This window comes from Delphinapterus leucas, chromosome 20 (assembly GCF_059928025.1).
Source record: "Delphinapterus leucas isolate spDelLeu-1000000601 "Yukka" chromosome 20, BTC_Dleu_Yukka2, whole genome shotgun sequence".
Lineage (NCBI taxonomy): Eukaryota > Metazoa > Chordata > Mammalia > Artiodactyla > Monodontidae > Delphinapterus > Delphinapterus leucas.
In genome coordinates, this window is record NC_143148.1 from 60,527,613 (window position 1) to 60,544,548 (window position 16,936).

Consider the following 16,936-nt stretch of genomic DNA (forward strand, 5'->3'; position numbering starts at 1 on the left):
ATATCTAGAAATTAAACCACACTTGTTGGATTCTTCTGTGGAGGCTTCAGTCTAAAGCACATCATTGTTATTGGTCCTTCAGACCATTTAAAAACCCAAAAATTGCTAGTAAAAAAAGTAACACGAAGTCCATGTGAGCTATGCTTACTATGAGGTTTAAATACATAATAATGTACAGATTAGAACATAAGGCACCTTATTTCCCAAAACAGGAACGTGACCTAGACAACCACACGTCATCCATTCAAAGGACCTACTGCTTCCAGTGGAGAAGTCACTTCTATAGATGTTCTCTCCATTTTGTCTTACACAGAGCAAGCCTGCCTGCTGAAGACTACTGCGCTGCACTCGGGGGCTTCTGCTGCTCTGCTCCACGTAGCTTCCTTCTTCCTGCCCGCCCTTCTCCCGTGCGCACACGCCCGCACCCACGGGGGACTCCCGGCCTCAGCTGCCTGCTGGGTATCCCAGTCACTCTCCTCCCCGCACCTCGAGTCCCTCGTGCCCAAACACAGCTCCTCCCATCAGCCCCTTCTCTCTGCGTCCCCCGTCTCTGCAGCGACGCTGCCATCCCTCCAGTTACCGAGTTGAGGATCTGGTTCCCCACTTCCCAAGCCCCAGAGCAGCCACGGGGACGGATCCGCGCCTGCTCGCTGGGCTTCCTCCCCACCCCCCTTCCAAGACACCCCTTGGTCTGGTGGCCCAACCTCACCTGCACCCCAACCTTGAGACACACTGGACTCGCAGCTCCAGACTCACTCTGATTCTTTCACCCGAAAGCCCTGTTTTAAACATGACAGCCATTTGTTCTAATTATACTTATTACTCAAAGCCCACCCAAAGCTACCTCCTCAGTGGAGCTTTGGGCAAGCTCGAGCCACAGGAGAAACAGTCTCCCCCTTCCCACACGTGCCTCTAGGGGGTCTCTCTGTGCATCTGACATCTTTCTGCGAGACTCAAATGCCTTGAGATTCACTCGTGCTCACAGGTGACGACACAGCCTCATGGAAGAGCACCCGCTGGAGTCGCTAGAGTCCCACGCACACACGAGACTCCACCTTCCTTCTGCAGGCAAAGCGAGAACGCCCACCACAGGGGGCCTTTCCGGATTAAAAGGGGGAGCAGCTGGCCCAGTGCTGATGGGCAGTAAGCAGTCCAGCTAGGCCATTACTCTTCATGCTGGAAATCCAGCTGAGTGTTAACATGGCATCTTGCACATACAGACGCTAAATATTTGCTAAATAAAAGGAAATACGTCAGTGAGAAGTACCATTCTGATTTGCATAAGTTTGAAGTTTATGCCAGAAAAGAATCACCAAGAAAGTTATGGCACAGACTGATTTAATTCTGAGGGCCAAAAATAAGGGAAGCTCCAACCACAATGTGTCAAAAGTGGCAGTGGGTCCTGACACACAGCTGTGGTCACACAGATTCAGCAAAGCCACAGCCCACAGAGCAGGAGCCAGTCCAGAGCACAAAGCGCCGGGCAGGGCCCGCGTGCGGTGAGGCGCTCCCGGCCCGGCTGTCCCCAGCGCAGGCGCGCTCTCAGACTACAGTCCAACCGGCTTCCGCGTCCCTGGACACAAAGGGCCTCGACTCCACCAAGCTTGCTGTACTCCTCTCAATAATCAGGAGACGCCTCCCGATACAAAAATCTCTCTGACAGACAGGAGTATTTTCCCCTCCTCATCTCAATAAAACCTGAAAAAGATCACTTTCACATACAGAAGTCATGTTTTATGATAAAGAACTTCATTAAAGATGCTTACCGGGTTGTACATCAGAGTTTCATAGTAAACGGCCTGCAGAGTTACATCCAGGAGGTTACTGAGTTATTGGGGAAAGGCCCAGCGTCCTCACTTCCAATTAAAGCAGATCGGCCCCAGCATTATTAGAACGTCAGTCTCAAGGTCCCTTCATAGTCAATTCAGAGACAGCAATTTTTTAGAAGACTAATAAAAGTTGAGTATACAGAACTCCATAACTTTAAAAAGTTCTCCAAACCAGCAAATGTGTACCGATCGATATATTTCGAGTCATTGCAATCCAGATCATCTTAAAAGGTCTGCAAAATTTGGAAAAACAAAGACAGATTTTTAGATCAAGTGACCAGGCTGAACTACAGAAGACAAAACCAAAGTGACCCAAGAGGAAACTACATGGCTCAAATGATCCAAGAGAATCAGGGTCTAAAACTACGAGATGCACCATCAGTTTGGAGGCAGCGTCTCAGCAGGAAGAATTACGCAAGGAAACTGGATGAGGCCCAGGGAAGGGCTGTGTGCTGCCAGAGGAGTGGGCTGGACCTCGCCCAGCAACCTGTCCTGGGAGCAGAGTCCACACCCCCAAGAGCAGCTGGCACACAGGAAGCCTGGCCGCACAGCACTGCCTTCTGCCGCTGGTCTGCTCCGGAAGAGGAAATCAGAGGAAGGGGAAGCAGCTTAGAGCACCGACACACAGCTGAGGATGTGTGCTGAGTCTGTGAGCATGCGCCAGAAGACATGCACAGACCTACTTTAAACGGGGGGGCGGGGGGGCGGCAATGTTCACATTTCTGTGAGAACAACAGGAGGGGTGCTTACTACCAAGGGTCCACCAAATCAGGAGCCCTCTGAAAATGCACACGAACTCGTGAGCTTACGCACTAGTGAGAGGTCATGGACACCATCGGATTCTCCTAAGGCTGTGGAATTTTGAGAGACCGATAAGCATGTAGACTGACTTGATTTGTTCAACTACGATTTCTCATACATGCTGAAGAGCTTAGTACAGCTGTTTACAAAATGTGGTCCAAGGACCCTTAGGAATTCCTGCAGCCCTTTTCAAACTTTTTTCATAGCAACACTGCCTTTTTAGCTGGGGTGGTATTTGCACTCATGATGCAAAGGTGATGGCCCAATTTGCTTAAGAACCTTCACGATGAACCACTAATTAATGAATTACTAATTTCATTAAATACCAAGCCTTTCCGTACTTGTCTTTTTCATATTCTATGTAACAAAATGTGAAATGTACATGAAGCATTTCTGCTGTGTACCAAATAACAGCTGTCTCCAGCAAAAGCATTTTTATATGGAAGAATGACTGATATACAAACTCTACAAACGAGGGTATTTGGCAGAGTGTTTCTAGAAAATGAACAAAATGAGACTGCCACTTCAAGGAAAACACCTGACCTAATTTATTTATCTTTGGCCACGACGTGCAGCATGCGGAACCTTAGTTCCCCAACGAGGGATCAAACCCAGGCCCTCAGCACCGGAAGCTCAGAGTCCTAACCACTGGACCGCCAGGGAAGTCCCAGCACCTGACCTGTTTTATTGCCAAGGCTAAAATTCAAGCATTTGGTCAAATATTAGAATTTTGGAAAACGCCATGAGCAGATAGCTTTTGATGGCTTAAAGGCTCTTCTGATGAGACTGGTGGTAACAGAAACAAAAGTAACAAAATAAAATACATCAGCATCTGGAAGACGGAAATAACTGAGCAAACCACAGTTGACCAACTGCCAATGCACAATGCTGCAAAATCCAACACAGGTAAAAGGTCCAGTTACAGTGCAAGAAAGACCAGTGGGTCGAATACAGCTGAGAAGAAACACGTGTGACCCAATGGAGGACGCACACTGCCAGTGACCATCACCACATGACTATTTGTTGGGTTTCAGTGTCATATCAAATAAAACCTCCAAAATTATATCAAAAAGCTACTGAAGGGACTTCCCTGGCCATCCAGTGGTTAGGACTTGGCGCTTTCACTGCCGGTGCCTAGGTTCAACCCCTGGTCAGGGAACTAAGGTCCCGCAAGCTGCGTGGTGGGGCCCCCAAAAAATAAAGCTATTCAAATATTCTTCCCTATTCCAACTACATTTTTTGGGGGGGGGTATACTTTAACCAAAGCAACATATGACAGTTTTTCATTTTGCAAAGTACAGTGATTTAGAGTAACATGCAGTGGGTTTATTCCTCCTACTTTTAAATGAAATTAGTAAATAAGCATTTTATTGACAGATGCCCCTATACAGACAGAAGTTTTCTGGGCCCCTCCGTGTTTACAACATGAGGAGTTCCTGAGATGACAGGGCCCAGGAACATGGGCGTGCAGGAGAGACAGCTACTCCAGGCCCCCGCTCTATCACAGACCCCGCCAAGACCTCACCCACGACAAGACCCTTTATTCCGTGTGCCCCACTCCCTGGATCCCACCATGATCACCGTCAACTAGATGAGAAGAGAGAAAAGATGAACATATACAAATCTGAGCGTTTCTCTCAAAGAAGCACTGGCTTTCTGTCTGTCTCCCTGGTGGCAGCCGACGCCCAGGGCCGCGTGGTCCCACAGCAGGAGCACAGAGGAGACTGGAGCAGGGGGGAGGGCCCGGCCCGCCTGGTGGGCCTGTCTGTCCATTCAGCTCCACTGGAGACTCGTGGAGGCCAGCAGAGAGTGCCCGCCGGCTGCAGGACGCGGACACCGACACGCGGGGCCCATGCGCCCCGGGCTGGGGCATGACTGGGACTTGGTCCTTTTTGCTCGGCAAGAATAAGATGCACTATTCCAGATTTTACAGCAATCTTTTGTAGACCCTGACCCAGTACTATCCTCTGAATGTCAAGATGAAAAGGATCCAAAATCATGTCATTTACAGATGGGGAAATGAAGGCCTAGCGGTGAGGCTGCAGCACAGGGGTGAACAGACCGGGTCCAGGTCCAAGCAGCCCCCAAGCTGGCTACCAGAACCTCCGGGCGGGGCTCTGCTTCAGAACGTGGCTCAGGGCCCTGAGCGTCAATCCTACTGCTGAGTCCAGGGGCAGAGCTCACTCTCAAAAATGCAGTGTGTGGGTTGCATTTGGAGAATTTGGCGGCATTCTGAAATAGCTACAGACCCCATGACACTCTACGTGTTCTAAGCCCAGGTTAAGAATTACTGGTCTTGTCTCTGAAAGGAAAATTAAGTGGTGTGGGCAAAGGCACATTGGCTGGACGGGCACACAGACTTCCCAAGGAGCCCAGCGAGGGCCTTGTACCGCCTCTGGACTGGGGTGCACACCCTCGGACCCCAGGAGACCACAGCCCGAGGCCATCCTTCTCCCTGCCGCCCATCACCAACTCCGCAGAGTGTCACCGCTGTGGGGATGGTTTCCACGCGAAGTGTTTCAGGTGCTCCCTGAACAGAAGGCTGCATCGTTCTGGAGCAACGTCCTGCACAGTCCAGGGCTCTCGGAACTGGGGGACAACACGGCACAAGCATCCGGGCGGCAACACCCCCTCTTCCAGGCAATTCACAGAGAGGTCAGAGGTCAGCAGCTGGCTTTGTTTACTGTCTACTTCCCATCAGAGAAGACCAGAGAGACAATTAAAAGTGATCCAAGATGCCCTTCAGTAGGTGAATGGATAAATAAACTGTGGGACATCCAGACGATGGACTATTATTCAGCGCTAAAAAAAAAAAGAGAAATGAGCTATCAAGCCATGAAAAGACACCGGAGGCACCTTAAATGCACATTCCTATGTGAAAGGAGCCCATCTGAAAAGGCGGTACGAGCCCAACCACATGATATTCTGGAAAAGGCAAAACTGTGGAGACAGTGAAGAGATGGAAGGGTGAACAGGTGGAGGGAGAGGGTTTCAGGGCAGTGAGACGAGTCTGTGTGAGGCTGTGATGGCAGAGACGCATCATCACACACTCGTCCAAACCCACAGGACCGACAGCACCGAGAGGGAAGCAGAATGCAGACCGTGGACTCTGGGTGACACCGTGTCTGTGCGGGTTCACTGCTTTCAATAGATCAACCACTCCGCCGGGTTGGGTGGGTGGGGGTGGAGTGTATATGGGAAATCTCTGTACCCTGCTGCTTGATTCTGCTGTGAGCCTAAACCTGATCTAAAAAATAAAGTCTGCTTAATAAAAAAGGTGACTGAACTGCCACAAGCTCACCATGCTGGGCCGGGAGGTTCCCAGGGACAGAGCGCCTGGTTTATGTAACAAAGGCAGCCACATCAGGCTGGGCCGCCAACCCCCAGCCCAGTCTCCCACCTCCTGAGGCCCCTTCCACCTCACCTGCTCCCCACCCAGTCCCCAGGCTCCACTCAGCAGGACCCCCAGCTGTGTGAGGGCGGACAGTGTGCAAGGGGACAAGGCCCCTTTTCCAGAAAACGTGAAAATCATAACTTCATCAGGCACATTATATACACTGCTCTCTAGACTATGTAGTCACTAAAAGTCACAGTTTGAAGTTTCACGTCATCGGAAGTTAATGCTAAGTTTTAAAGTGCAGAACACGAAAGTTTATATACAATCTGATCCCTGTTTTGTGAAATGTAACATATTCACAATTTTTAATTTGTATGTTTATCTTTGAGGGATAGGATTACACATGATTTTTATTTTATTCTTTATATTTAACTTTAATTACTGGTAAGTGTTATTATCTAAATTGTGTCCCCCCCAAAAAAGGTTATTTTGGGATCGTAACCCCCAAGTACCTCAGAATGCGGCCTTATCTGGAAACAGGGTCTTTGCGGATGTTGTCGGGATCATCAGGGTGGGTCCTCACCCAGTACGACTGGTGCCCTTATAAAAAGGGGAAATTTGGACACAGACACAGACACGCACACGTGAAGATGGAAGCAGAGAAGGGGGTGACGCTTCCGCGAGCCACAGAACATCAGAGGCGCCAGCAAATGCAGCAGCTGGGAGAGGCATGGGGCAGATTCTCCCTCAGCCCCGGCAGGGACCAGCCCGGCCGGCACCTCGGTCTCGGACTTCTGGCCTCCGGGGCTGTGGAGGAGTCTGTCTCTGTGGTCTGAGGCCCCCGCTCTGTGGGTCTGTTACGGCCGCCCCAGCAAACTGATACACTGAGTTTTGGTTAATGTGCACGAACTACTTGAATCATGGGAGCCCTGACTTTTCTCTAAGACACCGAATAGCGTAACTCTTAGAATAAGAAAAGATTTCTACACTTCACTGCACTAAGAAACTACCCTTTCAACAAAAGAAAGCAACGTCGTGTACAATTATGTTCGGCAACCTACACTCTACTTTAATCCACTCTTTGTAGAAAAGGTGGGGTTCTCTTGTTGACAGTAGTTTCCCTGCAACCTCAGAGTGCAACACAGCCCGAGAGCGAGGCTGCTGTCATCTGACAGGCAGGTGTGTGCAGGGGAGTGTGTCAGCTGTTTGGTGAAAAGACAGAGCTCTTACTGGGAGCAGTTCTGCTCCCGCAAACCCCAAGTCCTCCTTCTGCCCCAGACTCCACCCACCCCCAACCTCCCAACAGTAGCCAAAAACTTATTTGTTGTTGTAAACGCATAACAACTGGGAACAGCCTGAGCAAACTCCAAAGGCCCCAGGCCCCAGCACGTGAGAAAGGAGCCTCGAGAGCTGAGATGAGGCCAAGGGCGGCCCAGACGGCGCCCCTGGAGAGGGATGGGAGCGGCGTCAGGGAAGGGGGAGGCCCACTGAGGGTCCTGCTCGCTCCCCACTAAACCCCCAGCAACTCTCAGCTGAGCCTCTGTGACTGGGCACCGGCCGAGAAGACCCCCGACGGCTGTGAACGGGCACCTGAAGGGGGGGACCTGCCCCTCAGGCCACGCGGATCCCTGCGTGGCACATGCTCAAGGGCCATCATCCTCCCAGGTCAAGCACCTCGAGGCAACCCCACGCTGAGAGGCGGAGCCCTCACCCCTTCCGCATCAGACCGCAGACAGGAAAAATGTCTGCCGGGTCAGCTCAGCCCACCACCTGGCCGGTCTCGGAGCCTGTCCGTCCTGCCATATCTAACGGCGCATGGCCTCTGGGACCGAGCATGCGCTCCGCCAGGCTGACCCCGTGCCCGCGGGTGTGGTCCCTCCCCGCAGCCTCCCATGCAAACGTTAATAGTCACAAAACACTACGCTGTCCTCCTAGTGTCCTGCAGAAACCGCAGCCTCAGCTCGAAGGGTCTGGGTGACAGGGAAGCGAATGGCAGCAGCCCTGAGCCGCTGAGCCTCAGTCCGGGGTGGTCACCAAACCCTTCCCTGGGGAGCGCTTCCAGAGAACAAAAGCCAAGCCAGCGCCCCTCTCCCAACCTCGCGGGGCTGTCCTAGGACCCAAGACTCTGTGCAGCCCTGTGGAGATGCACTCCTCAAAGCGCAGCCCACCAACAGCCGCCCTGTGCTCGCACCGCCAACGCCTGCCCACGGGCCCACTGGGAGGGAGAACCGAAGTCGTGAGCCACCGAGTGGAAACCACACACCATAAACACAGTTTGTTGTTTTAAATAAAACCGAAATCGAACTTCCAAAAAGAAACATCTCACAGTCTCTCCTCTCCACACACCAGCCCAGGGTCACGGTTAAGACCACAGCCCGAGGCCACTGTCACAGGCTCTCGGGCACGACCACCCACCGGTAGGCCTGGTGAGGCTGCTGGGAAAAACGCTCTCATTTAATACTTCTCTATGGCTATTTCTAAATGAGTTTCAGAGAAGTTCTTCCCGCCAGAATCTGTGCTCTCAAATAACTTTCACTAGCTTATGACAGGTGCCCTACTTAAGTAATAAGGGGAAGAGAAAATATTTTGTAGCACACACTTGCAAAACAGCCCTTGGCAGGAGCCTGTCCTCACGCAGTGACTTTCCAAGCAGCTTCCCGAGTACAGACTTGATTACGTCCAAGGCCAGGCTGCCCTGAGTTCCTTATCAGGAAATGCACTACTGGAATTCCAGAGAGTCCTCAGGACCCACACAGAGCCCACACCCAGGGCTCAAATTCCTCACATGATCTCCCAGGACTGTTCGACGCACAGGATGCACCACAGTGAACCTCAACGGATCTCCAGCAAAACTTCAGCCAGACAATCACCAAGGTCCTGACCCCAGTCATGCACTTTGCTTCCCGTTTCCTGACTCTAAAGCACAGGAGGGGTGAACGCTGTGAGCAGGACACCCTTCAAGACCAGGTGCTCTGGACTGCAGTTCCCGCGTGATGGGCTCCAGGCACACACGTTCGTGCCCACTCTGAGCACCAAGCAGAAATGTCCCCAGGCTACACACACGTCACACTGGTACTCCCTGCGGGGAGGGGCCCCAGTCCAGAAGGCCCAGGCCATAGGCACTTGCAGGTGGCCCTGGAGAAGTGAAGGTTCGCAGGGCCCAGAAGAAGCCGAGGGGCTAAGGTGCCACATGAGCCATGGTAAGAGGACAGCTGCAGAGACGGAGACAGATGCGCCCCGGCGCGGGGGGCCTGGCGGACAGAACAGACAAGGAGAGCAGGCGCGGAGTCCCCAGGCGGAGAGTCTGCCTGGATGGAGAAGAAAGACAGAGCCTTCCTTGAAGACAGGCCTCCACGTCTCTCGGAGCTCCCTGGGAGACCAGCAAGCCTGCCCGCCAGCCACAGCCCCACTCCTGCCCCAACCCCAAGGGCGGCAGTGTCCACCTCGCCAGCGTCTGGGCCACCGGGCAGCACGAGAGCACCAAGCCCATATCCTTTGTGCATACTACACAACTCCATCTTCCGCCGAGCTGACAACTTATCAGGTCACAAACGAGGGCACCAACAGCGGCGTGGGAGTTGTGGCTGTCCTTTCCCGGCCACCCCAGCAGGGCTCCCTGGCACTGCCCCACTGCCAAGGCGCCGGGCCTCACACACTGGTGGCCAAGCAGCCCCGAGTGGTCACCAGCTGGCAAGCCTCTACTGGCCACCTTCTCCGGGGGATGCAGGCCCCACGACTCCGCTGAGGCCACTGCCCTCGGGACACAGAGCGCAGTTCACTTAAGTCTCAGGAAAAAGTGTGAAAGGGTCGAGAGTGAACAGAACAGCAACTTCTTCCTTGGACAAGAAAAGGACAAGGATGTCAGGTGCGAGGAATCTAGAAAACAGGCTCTGCTGTCGACCTAGAGCAGGGGACCCAGTCCTGTCTGTACTGTGCCCAGGCCTCGCCCTGCACCCGGCACAGTTCAAGCACATGACCTCTGCCCCGGAGCCGAGCACTGGGTGATGGCCGGAGGCGACCCCCCACCCCACCCCACACACGCCAGTGCCACACATACACCCCGCCGCACACAGTCCACCATAAACCCACACTCACTCACCCACCCACCACCCCCCCCATACCCCCTGCAGCACAATCATGGTACGAGTGTAAAGTGGGGCCCAGGGAGTGCCATCGCCCGGAGGTGATACACCAGCACGCCACTTCATTCACTTCCTGCCCCTTTCCTCAAGTCAGACGCCAGCACAGGGATCTCCTGCCTTAGTGTAAGAAGGACCCCAGGACGTACTCAGTCTGCCGCTGATCAGCTATGGAACCTGGAAAACCCTACTATTCAACACCTTCGAGGCCTAGAATCTTTTAATAAAAATGTGGAAAATGCCACCTACTTTCTTGCGTTTCATAGGGGAAGAAAAAGAATGTAAGTGAAAATATGTGGAGAGCCCGTGCCTCTCGTGCCTCTCACAGACCTTCAGGGTTCCTGGAAGATGCAATCCAGCAGCCAGTTCCCGAGTGGGATCCCTCCCGCATGGCCCGGGGCAGCATGGGCCCCAGGGCTTGCCGGCAGGAAGGCAGGGAAGGCAGTGCACACGAGCCTCCTGTCTCAGCCCCGTGCCCACTCCCTGCTTCTGTCCACGCAGAGGCCCTGGGGCGGGAGCCCGGAGCACAGGGGAGGAAGGAGGGGAACAAGAATGGGGTCTTGGGGAATCGCATGACACTTACCGTTTCTGACTTTGTGGACCTTTTGTGAATGGGTAGTTTGCTTATTGGAAGAAAGAAACCCCGGGGCCCTCATCCACCTCAGAGGGCGTTGTCACACGTGAAGACAGGGGCCACCCAGAGACCCTCTGCACAGAGACCTAGAAGAGCAGCCGTCACTAGATGAAGAGTGCCTGAGAGACGTCCTGCGGGGCAGGGTAAAAAGAGGAGGCTCAAACACAAAGAAAAGGGATTTTTAAAGAAAAGTGAGGTGTTAGCTTAAGGAGGTTAGATGAGCTTACACACCTGATTATAGCTTTTCCCATAAAAAAATGCTCAAAAGAGGGTTGAGCATTCCCAGCTGTACCACCCCAGGTTTGGCTGCAAACCTTTGTCCTACCCCCGACCCATCTATCTCCATGGGCCTCAAGCCCAAAGACTGTATCTGAGATGCTAGTGTGAGACTGGGCTGCAATAAAGCCCAACTCCACAGGCTCCAGCACCCAACTCACACACACTCTGCCAGAGACCCCCTCCCCCAAACACGGGGGCGGGGCCTCACCATCCAACTTCTGCAGCCCGTGCGGCTCCTCCATAAGTCACCACTCTGCCCAAGATGAAAATACACGGGGGTGGAGGGCACGGGGGCAGGGTGGTGGTGGTGAGCTAGATGGTAAACTTTTCAAAAGAACAGGAAAATTCAAAATCTAAAAAAAAATCCTTGTTCAAAAAATTAACAAGCACAGGGACTTCCCTGGTGGCGCAGCGGTTAAGAATCCACCTGGCAAAAGCAGGGGACACGGATTCGAGCCCTGCTCCCGGAAGATCCCACATGCCGCGGAGCAACTAAGCCCGTGAGCCATGGCCGCTGAGCCTGTGCTCTAGAGCCCGCGAGTCATAACTACTGAGCCCGCGCACTCTAGAGCCCGTGCTCCGCAACAAGAGAAGCCACCACAATGAGAAGCCCGCGCACCGCAATGAACAGTAGCCCCCGCTCGCCGCAACCAGTGAAAGCCCACGCGCAGCAACGAAGACCCAACGCAGCCAAATAAATTAATTAAAAAAAAAATCACAAGAACAAATTCTCAACAGAGGTCGACCACAACCAGGAGATGGAGAAAAAGAAGACGTGTGAAGGGTGTGCTGGGATTAGAAGGTGGGGCCTCAAGCCAGATGCAGATGCGCTGCCCACGCAGTTCCGGGCCCCACCCCCTTCCGGGCCCCACCCCCACAAACACCCAGGATAGAGACGGCCGCCCTGGCGGCCCTGGTCTTCATGTGTGACAACGCCCTCTGAGGTGGATGAGGGCCCTGGGGCTTCTTTCTTCCAATAAGCAAACTACCCATCCACAAAAGGTCCACAAAGTCAGAAACGGTAAGTGTCATGCGATTCCCCAAGACCCCATTCTTGTTCCCTTCCTTCCTCCCCTGTGCTCCGGGCTCCCGCCCCAGGGCCTCTGCGTGGACAAAAACAGGGAGTGGGCACGGGGCTGAGACGGGAGGTGCGTGTGCACTGCCTTCCCTGCCTTCCTGCCGGCAAGCCCTGGGGCCCACGCTGCCCCGGGCCACGGCCGTGTACACATCCAGGGCCATGGGAGCAGACTCTGCCCCGCCCTGGGCAGGGACCAGACCGCTGCTCTGCTCCCCTTTCAAACTCGCTACCCTGGCCAGCCCTCAGCTCCACCTGCAGGGTTCCCCACACAGCTTGAAAGAGCCTCAGTGGCAACCACGAGATGGTGCAGATGACCCTGCGGGACCAAACACCGCATCCTCACTCTCAGAACACAGTCCTGCAAACCTCACCGGAAACCTCACTGTCACCCTTCTTTTTTTGGCACTAAGAATACCCAAATCCCTATTCCCAACGGGCAACACAAATAATGATCAAGGTACGTATTCTATGATATACACACAGTACTATATATAAAAGAGATAACTAATAAGGATCTACCGTACAGCACCAGGAGCTCTACTCAGTACTCTGTAATGACCTATACGGAAATAGAATCTAAAAAAGAATGGATATGTATAACTGATTCACTTTGCTGTACAGCAGAAACTAACACAACATTGTAAATCAACTATACTCCAATAAAAATTAATTAAAAAAAAAAAAGGTACCTAACCTAGAGTGCACAAGGCCAAGCCATGAAGGCGCCTCCCCGATTCTGTCCGGGTCGACCCCACAGAACAGCCCACCGGCCCACAGCCCTGCATCGCCTTTCCCCTGCCTTCTTCTTCCCCCCACCAAGATCCAAGTGGGCTGCACAGGAACCCCCCGCAGCAAACATCCGTAACTGCACAGAGCTCTCGTCCCCTGAGGCCCAGCAAGGAGCAGCAGGAGGGAAGGTGGGATTTCAGGTTGGTCCAGCAGTCAAGTTCAGCTCAGTTTTAACAACCCGTGGAGCTCTACTCTGAGCCAGATACAGGCAAATCTCTTCACCCTCAAATATAAAACTTGGAGGAAATCCCTTTAGCCAGCTTTTAAAATTTGAAGGTATTAAAAATAAAATGCGGATGGGCTTCCCTGTTGGCACAGTCGTTAAGAATCCGCCTGCCAATAGAGGGGACATGGGTTCGAGCCCTGGTCTGGGAAGATCCCACATGCCGCGGAGCAACTAAGCCCATGCGCCACACCTACTGAGCCTGCGCTCTAGAGCCCGTGAGCCACAACTACTGCAGCCCGTATGCCTAGAGCCTGTGCTGTGCAACAAGAGAAGCCACTGTAATGAGAAGCCCACGCACTGCAACGAATAGTAGTCCCCACTCGCCACAACTAGAGAAAAGCCCTTGTGCAGCAATGAAGATCCAACGCAGCCAAAAATGAATAAATAAACAAATAAATAAATATTTAAAAAAATAAAACGGGGGGTTCCCTGGTGGTCTAGTGGTTAGGATTTGGCACTTTCACTGCCGTGGCCCAGGTTCAAGCCCTGGTCCAGGAACTGAGATTCCGCAAGCCTTCGCGGTGCAGGCAGAAAAATAAAAACATAAAAAATAAGTTCAAAAAATAAAATGAACACTGGCTCCATGAGAATCCCTGTAGCTAACGATGGAGGGAAAACAATGGCAATATTATAGGCAACAAATGAGGTGCTACAAACAGCCGACAAACCCTTCCAGTCGCAAGCAGAATCTCCACATGCCTTCCTGCCCAGCACAGCTGAGGTACCAGAGCCCAGAGGCCAGTTCAGCTAGAAACGTCCAGAGGGAAAGGAGCTGGGGCACAGCCTGGGCTCAGACCGTCCCTTCTGCTCTGCCCTGCCTATTTTCCAAACCCTGTTCTTGGGCATGTGCACTCTCCAGGCAACTCCCATGTCCTGGAATAAAAGGACCCAAGTCCTACTGACCAACAAGGGCTGTGGTAGGGAGAGCGAGAGCTTTCTGGGGAGGTGTGTGAACACAACTGCCAACTTTTATATGAACAAAAAGCATGCATTTAATGAAATCTAATTTAAATGACATCTAATATTCCATACTTTGTATGTACTTTAAGGGAGCCTAGACAATGAATTTTCCCCAGAACTCTAAAATTACAATTAAAATTTACTATACTCAAAAATCCGGAATACATAAGTTTTATTGGTGTAATTAGCTAGACATATTTCTTAGAGAAAGAAGCAAAAGTGTGCTTTGTTACCTATTTTTAAATCCTGACAAATATCCTTGTTAAAAAGGCAAATGTATCATTAGCATTAGTATCTACAAGCTTCTTACCACCTGCAAATCCAACCCAGCCTTCCGCCCTGCAGCCAAGGCACAAGACGGTAGCCCCCCCCCCCCAGCCACGTGTGCTGTGACTGTGAAGTGCCACAGTCACTAGTGGCCAACCACTAGCTGGGTGGTGGCAGGGTCAGCAAATTGCCACTCCTGCCATGTGAGGGGCACGGAGAGACCTGCCCAGAAGAGCTGCATCACCAGACGGCAACACATTCCCCGTCACGAGGGGCCCCAGGCACAGGACGCCCTCCCCCACGCCCCCAGCCCGCATCTGGACAGCAGGTGGAGGGGGACTTGGTTCTGCCGCTGACAAGACCTGCAGTTCTCATGCTCACAGCTCCACAGTGAGCACAGCCTGCTCCGGGCGCCAGGATGCCACAGACAGGGCGTGTCACTGCTCTGCACACCCCAGCAAGTCAAAAGTGATCACTCTGCAGTAACTGTAATGTAACATTTAAATCTGCGCATCACTATACTATAACTTACTACATAAGCTTTATATACTACACATCAACTGTACTTCAATTTTAGAAAGTGACCACTTTTCTATTTTTCATGAAGGTGTTCAGTTAGAAACATAAACCATTAGATCCAAGCCTCCATTCAGATAGACACACTGCCTTTATTACTCTAACAGCCACTTCCAGAAGCCACTCTGTTTTTGGAAACATCACTCAGAACTCCTGTCCATAGGAAGCAACGGTACCACCCTGCGCTGCCCTGGGGTCCCTGCTGCTGACAACCCTCGGCGGCAGCAGCCACACCCTCACCGAACCCTGGCGGAACGCGTGCCATCGAGAGCCATTTAAGGCTCACCTCTCCCCCGACTCTTGCGCTTTACCAAGAAAGATGTTAACACAGCGAGAATTACACCAGCCATCAGGTGAAACTAGTGTTTTATGCTAGAGAAAGGAAAGCAAAGAATAAATCTATTTTAAAGCTTCTATTTTCATTGAGCTTTACCTCCATAAACAGTGTCACTTAAGCTCTCGGGAAATCTTTCAGATGAGTATGGCCATCACCGCCTCACAGGGCAGGAGAGCCGAGGCCCAGCAGTGCCTGGGCCCACGTCCAGAGCTGGCATCGGCCCGCCCCCTCCCGGACCCTGGAGCCACAACCACATCTGGATCACCTTAGGGCAGGGCCGAGAGCACAGCAGTGTGCCCTGAAGGATATTTAACAAGCCCACCTCTGTCAGAAAAAGTGATCTCAGATGTGATCTAAATGCTTCATATTCTACCTTACGTGGTCAAAATGAAAATTAAAAATAATGAATGGGGCTTCCCTGGTGGCGCAGTGGTTGAGAGCCCGCCTGCCGATGCAGGGGACACGGGTTCGTGCCCCGGTCCGGGAAGATCCCACATGCCGCAGAGCGGCTGGGCCCGTGAGCCATGGCTGCTGAGCCTGCGCATCCGGAGCCTGTGCTCCGCGACGGGAGAGGCCGCAACAGTGAGAGGCCCACGTACCGCAAAAAAAATAAAATAAAATAATGAATGATATAAATAACAATGAACAATTATTAGAGAGCCTGCAAAATTATTCTGTTTTTATATTTGTGCCTTCTGATGCCAGGAAAGGTCATGGATCATAGACCCCGGCACCTGTGCCCACACACGCAGGCCCCGGACCCGGGAGGGGCCCCCCTGGTGATCAGTCAAAGTAGCACCTTTATCTCTATTCCTTCCATACACTGTGGATTTTTAAAGACAATTACAATCAATATTAACTGAATATTTATGGTTCACAAAAGTGATAAATGGCATTAGACACCGTGGACTACTGCCATGGGACTTACCGTCAAACAGCCAGCCCTTCACATGTCAGGAAACTTTGCGAACGTTAACACACCTACTGTTCACAATCCACTAGAACAACTGGGCCAGCCCCAGATCTCTCAGCAGAGCTGCTGATAACTTGTTTCCTTTTAAGCAGTGATCACCAAATGCTTGTTAATAACCTAATTTAAGCAGCATCTTCTTTTTCCTCGTTATAAATTAAGGCCAATGTTACCATTTCCAAACAAAGGCCAGGCTCAAGCCTGCAGTATGGGTGGGCCTGGCCGCCCCTCCACGCCCAGCTCACCCCCTGCTGGGCTGAGTCTCTCAATGGCTGCCCCACAGCCCGTGACAGCCAAGCTGAATGCATGGGCTCATCCTGGAAGATGGCCGTGGGAGCGCTCCAAACATGCTACAGGGCCCACCACGGCCCCTCACCACCACACCCCACTGGCCGGGCTGGCTTCTTTCTAATCCCAGACCACCCTGCAGACTAAGATCTTTCCATCATACCTCACCCCCATTTCCAAGGAAACACTTCCTCAAGTCAAAGAGTCCAGCCAGGTGCATTTCAAAGTGGCCGGATACAATGACGGCTGAGATAGAGGACGGGGTCTGTGAGATTAAGTAGCAGGAAAGGTTTCTTTCCTGTCTGCTAGAAACAACACAAAATAGAAGATACACTTTGGCACTGTTTGCTTTAAAACACTAATACCTGGCCACGGTAGGAAACATGCAAAGGAGCCAAGAGTTTTCTTTCCAACGTGTCCCAGGGG

At 52.3% G+C, this 16,936-nt stretch overlaps 1 protein-coding gene across 13 annotated transcripts in view; it reads right to left on the bottom strand.

Moving 5' to 3' along the window:
• Positions 1–16,936, bottom strand: part of ANKRD11 (ankyrin repeat domain 11) — a 171,310-nt gene that overhangs the window by 83,068 nt on the left and 71,306 nt on the right. For 3 of the 13 annotated variants that reach the window (XM_022582886.3, XM_022582887.3, XM_022582896.3), the window contains exon 3: positions 1,767–5,432. The exons of 5 other annotated variants lie outside the window; for them this stretch is intronic. The gene's annotated coding sequence lies outside the window, so the exon portion shown is untranslated. Of the gene's footprint in view, positions 1–1,766; positions 5,433–6,479; positions 6,568–10,689; positions 10,872–16,936 lie in introns of all 13 variants that reach the window. 5 more of the 13 variants (XM_022582891.3, XM_022582890.3, XM_089903435.1 and 2 more) reach the window with 5 other exon arrangements.